Source organism: Thunnus albacares, chromosome 17 (genome assembly GCF_914725855.1).
Source record: "Thunnus albacares chromosome 17, fThuAlb1.1, whole genome shotgun sequence".
Lineage (NCBI taxonomy): Eukaryota > Metazoa > Chordata > Actinopteri > Scombriformes > Scombridae > Thunnus > Thunnus albacares.
In genome coordinates, this window is record NC_058122.1 from 15094900 (window position 1) to 15102892 (window position 7993).

General features: G+C 38.7%; 1 long non-coding RNA gene across 1 annotated transcript; it reads left to right on the forward strand.

Annotated features, from left to right (window-relative positions):
• Positions 1–279: 279 nt before the first annotated feature.
• Positions 280–4534, forward strand: LOC122967596. The gene is made up of 3 exons (XR_006398640.1): positions 280–908; positions 1070–1125; positions 4163–4534. It is a non-coding gene; the product is annotated as an uncharacterized LOC122967596 (long non-coding RNA).
• Positions 4535–7993: the final 3459 nt, after the last annotated feature.

Consider the following 7993-nt stretch of genomic DNA (forward strand, 5'->3'; position numbering starts at 1 on the left):
GCTCTTTAAAGGCTAAATTGCCTCTGCCCAGTTGCATGTGCAGTCATTTGAAAACAAAACAAAACTGTAAAATTAACTTAATATGTGAGGACAAACAGTATCAAAAATGACAACCAATTATAAACACAAGACCTGTATCAGCATTAAAGTAAAAATTACAGATTTTGAACAGGAGTTTTTATACATATTGATAGTTTTATGCATGCTGGTTTTTACTTCATGTAGTGCTTACATGAATAACATTTACACTCACATGGTGATATTATGCCAAATGATTGTTCCCATGAATGTAGTGGAGGGTAAACCTGAGCTCAATTTACTCACTTATTTTACTTTTGGGTGATGTGAATCCATAGTAGCAGCATTACATCAAATATGCAAGATATATGGAAAACTAGGTGTTATTGTTTTTTGTCAAACTTGCTCCTCCACAAAACAATCTCATCCTCACTCTCCTTGTCTCGTTTCACAGGTTTCCTCCTTTTCCTTGCCCTTTTACTCTAATTATCTCCTCCTCCTTTGCCCTGAGCAGCACACCACACACTGTCGCTGACTGTAGACTGGTGCATGCTGGGATTGTAGAAGCAGCATGAATGGACCTCTGTGTCACTAACAATAACTGCTGAATACACAAAGAAAATATTGTTTTTTTACCAGTGGATATGAATGATTAATGTGGCCCTAGCATGAATAGAGACCGGTGAAAAAGCTTATGTGATATATGGCTCCTGTCAGCTTCACTTCAGACTACAGAGAAACTCAAGCTCAAGTTCTTGTGTTTTGTTGTGTTTGTGTGTGGTAGGTAAGAGTACAGATGCCAGTGTGTTACGGAGGGAGATCAGAGCCAGACTGACGGTCTCTGTCAGGGACGACTGGAGGACGTTCAAGTCATTGTGATAATACCGGAGGTGACTGTAATCCTTTTCGTCCTCTCCTCGTCCTTCTTTACTCACTGCAATTACAAAGCATGTGCACATACATTTAATTATTCCATATCTTGTTTGTCAGCTGCAGATAAATGCAGATTTAGGAAGATGTTTACCTTCAGTCCTTTTCTCCCTCTCCTCAGCATTGAGCCATCAGGTGCATCAGGACTGATTGGGCTCTGGAGTGATGGATTGAAAGGTAACTGCCAGATATTGATTTCCTGCAAGGCTCTGACCTTAACAAAATCAGGCTTAGAGTAAAAGCTGTTTGTCAAATTCTGCTGTTCAGCCTTCTGTCTGAGTTTTTACAAAATATCGACTCGGAGTGATTAAGTGAACAAAATATCCTGACAAAACATCATGCTGTATGCCAGAAAAAGCTGAAATAATAGACTGAAGATAAAATTAGAAGACTCTTGTTGCTTTTGGACAATAAATTACATTGGCTAATCTAATAAATAGTTTACTCTTTCTCACAACATATCTCCAACATATTTTCTATTGCAGAGCTAAATGCCAGTTTTCTGGTTTAATTTGAACCTGTTCCTGACAAAACAGTCAGTCCATGGGATACCAGCAGGAGATTTTTCCCCCTCCTCTCTTATATTATCTGTCCTTGAAGCAGCAGTGCTGCTATCATCTTTGTTCCAAGCTTCCAATTTCATCCTCTAAGGAATTACAGGATGTGCCTGTCTGTCACTTTCTCAATTTCTTCCTCCTTTATCTCTGAGCAAGACAGGAAGCGAGCTTCATTCGCTGGCCAAATCAGCTGACAGTTCCCATAAATGAATGAGCTATATTGCCGTTATTTTAGGTGTTTTTTTCAACAGAAAAGTAGAATTTTCCATGTCCTGACACAAACATTTTCATGTATTATGTGTGCTTAAAAAATTGTACAAGTACCATACTTGTGCTATTATTTTGTGTGAAATAAATGGTTGATTCAAGAGAAGTGTATCAGACTGATAGTGGGGGTCGGTGTCATTTTGGTTCAATAACTGCATGGTCCCTGATTCGACTTCAGCCAGGGATTCCCCTGCATGTCGTTTCCCCCTCTCTTTATATATGTTTCCTGTTTCTCTCTGTTGTGCTGTTTAATAAAGGCAACCTGCCAAAAATAATACAACAACCATAAAATCAAAAAGTCTGGGAAACCAAAGCAATGAGCTGAAAGCTGCACAGAGCTGAACACTAGAATTTCTTTATATATTTTTGCAATTCTAGCCACACTGTTTGCATTGTTTGTTTCATGCCTTTGATGCCTGTCTAAGAATTATACAAACATATATTTGTTGTATATGCAGTATTCTTATAGGTATTCTTATAAGTAAACATAAATTCTTAACAAGTAAATATAAGTTAAATGTATGCTTTTCATTTGATATTTTTAAACAGATACACCTGAAATATCATATGACTTAATTTGCTGTTCACGATATCCACAGCAATAAGAGCACTTGAAGAGACACTTAAATAATTTTAAAGGGGCACTGCACCAATTTTATACAAGAGGGAGATTAAAAAATATTAAAGAAAACAATCTCTGATGATGTCATTAGGGTTATCTCAGCTTGGGTTTGACACTTTTAACAGAAAACCAGCGTTACAAACTTAAGGTGTGGGATTTGAAAAAACTGGGCATTAAGAAGGAAGGAAAGGTCTAATAAAAGACACCACTTAGCATTATGGGAAATGTAGTTTTTTTGTTTACCTTAATACCCCAAAAGGATTCAAAGTCACAATATCATGGCCTCTGCTGCATCAATTTGACCATTCCTTTCAAAATCAGGGTCTTGTGAGCCCCACATCTTTATGGAAGTGCAAAACTAAATTGCAGGAGTGCCCCTTTAACTCAAGATCCACTTACTTGCCTTTTCCAGCACATACAAACCTATCTTACTATCTTCATTAACAGATGTTTGCCTATCTGTCATGGACATTCTTCAGTTGCCACTCTGCTATTTAAGAAAACATAAAAAGTATAGTTATGGAATACTGAGTGTGCTTTCAGAGGACTCTCATAAAATATGCTATGATTTCTGGCTCGCTGCCAATCTCACCATGGTCAAGAGTTTGGCTGGTGGCTGATTGTAATTTCCTTCCCTGTGTTTAAGGTTGACTGAAGGTCACTGAGGAACACTTCGTTTTCTCTGTCTGTCTGTGCTGTCTCATTGTTGCTGCACAGACAGTCCTTACACTCCCCCCCGCCCCCCAACCTTCCCTCCTTTTATTAATTAAATTTGTAGGTCAGGTAAGAGAACAGAACACTAAAGCTTTTTTGCAGTGGGTTTTATTAACTTTTGTCAGTGAATCAATGCTCCTGCATCAATACATCCCACTCATAACTTTCACAGGAATTACACATGGCACAAATAGTCATAAGTGAATATATGTGCGTCTCTGAGCAGTGGGAACAGTTAATCAGCAGAGTAAATGTAGATAAAACCCACAGACTCCCACAGTTTCTACCACATCATCCTTTGGTGTTGGAACACTAATTATTTTTTCTTCTTGCTTTTTTCTTCACATTTTTTCTGTATTCTTCAGGTTAAGAAAACAGCCCCCACATTATATGATATCAACATTTCAAGTGTCTATTTAAACAGTAAAACTTATTATGTGTTGATAAATAAAATTCATCCGCTGCCTTCCTCCTAACTCTGTGCAGCTGCCTTTCTGTTGGTGTCCTACTTTATCACACAAGTGATTTGGGAGAGGTTATACATAAAGTCAAGCTAATTGATTTAGCTTGCAAAATCCTCTCAGTGCATTAGCTCGTCAGGCTGAGTGTGACCTCAGAGCTCCCGCTTCCTAAAATGAGCATGAAATGAGATGACTAATCCACTTCAATTACTCATTTCAACAAAAAAACATACCTGCCAACACCTTTTTTTTTTTTTTAACTTTCACTGGGGGATTTTAAAAGCAAGGATGTTGGCTAATGGCTCTATTTGTTACTTGAACACAGTTTAAATGCACTTAACAAGTATAATATCCTCTGATGATGTAATCATATGGCATGCGTGATTGCCTGTGACAGCACGTAATTGAGTGTTAGACATGTGTAATGGTCATTTGTCACTTTTTTTAAAATAAGGATCTTCATTTAATGTTAGTTCCCCTCCTTCAAAGAATATATTTCAGTCGGTCTGTTGGTATTTCTTTGGTATTTTAGTTGTCAGTCACCAGCTGCTGAAATGTACCTTACTGTGTGCTCTTGTCTCTCTTTCTGACAGGTTGGGTTTCAGTGTGACACAGTGTGTGAAAAATGATGGCTCCCTTACCTCAGAAAACCTTCCACCCACCTGGGACTCGAGCCTTGTCATCCAGTGTTCGTTTCTGTAGGTTTGCTGCATGTTTTTTTCGGTTGTTTTTTTGACATCTTTCATCACAGTTTCTTCACTCACCACATCTCCTCAAGAGCTCCCTCAACTGCTCTCAGCTGTCAGAGTTTACCTTACTTCACACACTTGCTCCTCTATCATCACTGCAGCTACACTCATCTGCCATGAATCCCAGCTGAAGGTTGCTTTGGTGTTTGTCAGTATATGTTTCTGTCTCTGTCTTATTTCTCTCAACATAAAATTTTTATGAAAGTGGACTTCTCTCTGTTGGATTTTATTAACATTACAGAATTCTTTGTCCTCACCAGGAGCAATTGATCCGGCATCAGTTTTTTTTTTAATGCAACATATTTTAATGACTCTTAAGTATCTGACAGACACATTCAGACCTGGAGTTAGAGATATAAAAAAACAGTCTTTGACTTTTAAGGAAATCTGCAGTGTTTTTGGGACTCATAGTATATTTAAATGCTGTTGTCTGGCGCCCCCTGCTGCTTGAAACAGCCCATTAATGAACACTGCTGGGGATCCTCATGTCTCTCTCTGGTCATACTGGTTTTCATTCTAGCCTGGCGATCATCTGTGATGACACTTAAATGAAGGTAGGATCACCAGAAAAGAGAAAAGCCTCGTGGTGAGACTGTCAACTTCTGTTTTCAAGGTCAAGGAGGAACTTTTAATCTCACTTCTAACAAGTGCTCAGAGGAAGAGGAATGGAAATTTTAACATATACAGTTTCATTAAACTGGGCAACTGTATCTGCTTTGGAAGATGTGTGTGTTGAAACAAAAAGTTGAAAAGAAAGAAATCACATCACACTTTTAGGTTATGGGCTGATCCAGTGCTCTACATTGTCACTTGCATGCCTTCTATGTCTTTCACATCTCTCCTTGTACCTCCAATCGCTGCAGTAGCTCAGGTTGCCCTCTATGCTAATCACAACGTGCTGTCCATCCTATTTCCAGCCAGCCCTCACAGAGAGAGTTCACCCCGGGGGAGGGTTTCGCAAGGTTGACAAGGGAGGTGTACCTTCACCACAGCACTCCCTCCCTGCTGCAGCAGGTCAGACAAGGAGACGGCTCCCTGCTGTCTGTGATTCATGGGTGTACTCAGCAGCATTTAATGAGAGCGTAACTCAAATCTTTTTATCATACAGAGTACCAAAATAACGAAGGAGCAGGAGATGGAAGAAGGCAGTGTACATATTAGGACTGATGTGTTTAGTATAACTCATTGAATTAAAGATGTTACCCTTATTCTGATATGAATATGAATCTTTGTTTTATTGTTTGTATCTCCTCTCATACTTGTTCTGTGATGAGAATGGATGGAGTTACAGTATGTGTGGCTTCACCTCCAAGCTTCATATAAAGCAAGACATGCAGTCTGCAAGATAGACAGCAGGTAAATCCTTCTCAGAATGACTTATTTGAATAATTTAGGTTATGCAAAGTAATTGTACAAAAGGTCCGGTTCTGTCTCTGCTGTCTGCCCTGTCTTGGTCACACCCAGCCCCAGGTGCAGAGGGGATACACCTTCTGCACTCAATTAGCTCTGATTGAGAGTCGTTGGCTCTATAAACTGCAGTCCACACAGACAAACAGGTTGGTCAAATGAAGCCAAGCCACATTACTTTGTCCTTCTTTCCTGAATTTCTGATTAGCGTGAATGAAGAATGAAACGAAATGAAGAAATGAGTACAGTTATCACCTCAGTTATGTATAAATTCTAATTTGAACCCTTTGCTTTAAGATAACATTGTTGTTGGTAAAGTCAATGGCTATGATCCTTGTTTCATGTAGGCCACACAGTATAGCTGTGGCCTCATGTTTAGTGTGATGCATTGGCATTCTGTCTGTTATTAGCATGTGGCTCGTGTAGTTTGCGTGTTGGTTGTCTGTCTGGACTGCAAGGAACCTTTGCTATTGACTAAAATATATCTAGCCCCACTTATACATGACTGGTAGTCTGAAATATTAGATTTTCCTTTTTACATTATTGTCTGTTTAAAGTTTTCTCATTTATTTCCTGTTGGCTGTATGTTTGACATGACTTGTGTAGCTTATATGCCTTGTATAAATTCTGCTTTCCTTTCATCCCTTTCTGCAGCAGGCTGCCACTGCTGCTGCTCAATAGCCTATCATATTATATTCAATAAACCTGTTTCTTCCTACACCCGCAACCTCAGTCTCAGTGTCTCTTTATGCACCTCCACTGGTCATCTGACCATGACTGCCAGCCTGTATCACATCCTCCTCACCTTTATACAGTTAAATATTCACCAGAGGTCCCCCTGACCTCATTCAGTAAGATTATCCGGTAAAGACGAAAAACAAACTGGAGCAAAGTCTGTAAAAATATGTCAGAAATAGAGCTGTTAGTCATTTCACAACTTAGAGGCATAAAGCTCAAGCTGATTATGGACCAGCTGATCACTTTGCTGCACAAACACTGGAGCCCCTCAGGGTTTCATAGACTCCAGCATGCAGAACTTTGCAAAACAAACATGGCATCAATCATCTTTGTACTATAACGGTTACCAGGAGTCTATATGTGATTCCTCAGATGCGTCACATCACATTACATAATGGTCTGGAAATTAGCATCAGTACATAAGACATGGTCAGTGGTAGCATCAGTCACCCTGTTAAAAATATGTTTTCAGAACTGTGTGCGTACTAACTGAAGCTGCTGCTAAATGGATTTCCTTCCCTTTGGGATGATAAATTTGTTCTTGAATGTGATGCATGTCCACAGGGGAGAATATGTCTCTTCTGAAAATACAAAGTGTCTCCAATAGAAGACAGAAGCTCTACAGCACTGCCAGAGCTGCCATTTAACCCAAATGAGGGTAGATGCAATCTGAGCTCTGAATTGAGTCAACACAGAGGAGGAAAGGAAGTACGTCAAAAAAAGTGAATTACAATCTATTGCAGTTTATCTGCAAATTGCTTTTATACTTGAACTGCAGCCATTTGGCAACTGCTTAAGACTTCTTTCCCTCTTTAATTACGTGCGGTGCATTTAAGCGTCAGTTCAGGTTTGGCAGTCTGTCTGCTGTCTGCTAAATAAAACATGATGGGTCTATTTATGTCCTCTCCAAAAACACTGTGCTCAGGAAGTGACTGCTGCTGCTGTTTTACCTGGCTTGTTATATTAAGATACATCAGTGACATCATTTGATGCCTGAGCTTTGAGTAGTCTTAATAGAGCCAAGGTTATTGCATAATTTTGTTTTTGGTTATTATTTAAATGATTAGTGGGGGTAGCAGGTAAAAAGGCAAAGAAGAGTAAACAACCAGTAAACATCTCACTTAAATAGATATAAAGATAGAAACACCCTTGTTTCATCCCCTTAATATTTACATTATACATGACTTTTCCTAATTTGATAAGAATTGCTTAGAAACATGACTTGAACTAATGACACCGCTCACACGTTTTATATGTGAGTGGTGTTGACAGAACTTATGTGCAGCACAACTCTTTTCAAATCCAAAATGAGTCTATATAGATGTCTTTTGTGTAAGTTTTCTAACAGTTTGTTCATAAGAGGCCTAACAGACCCAAGTAATGTCACTATGTAGGATAATGTACTGCATATGTCTTTGTGAATGACTTTTAAATAATAATATAATTTTGTACACATTAATTCATGCGTAACCCATAGAACATAAAACATTAAGTATTAATTGGTGTAATAACAATATTTTATTTTTATTT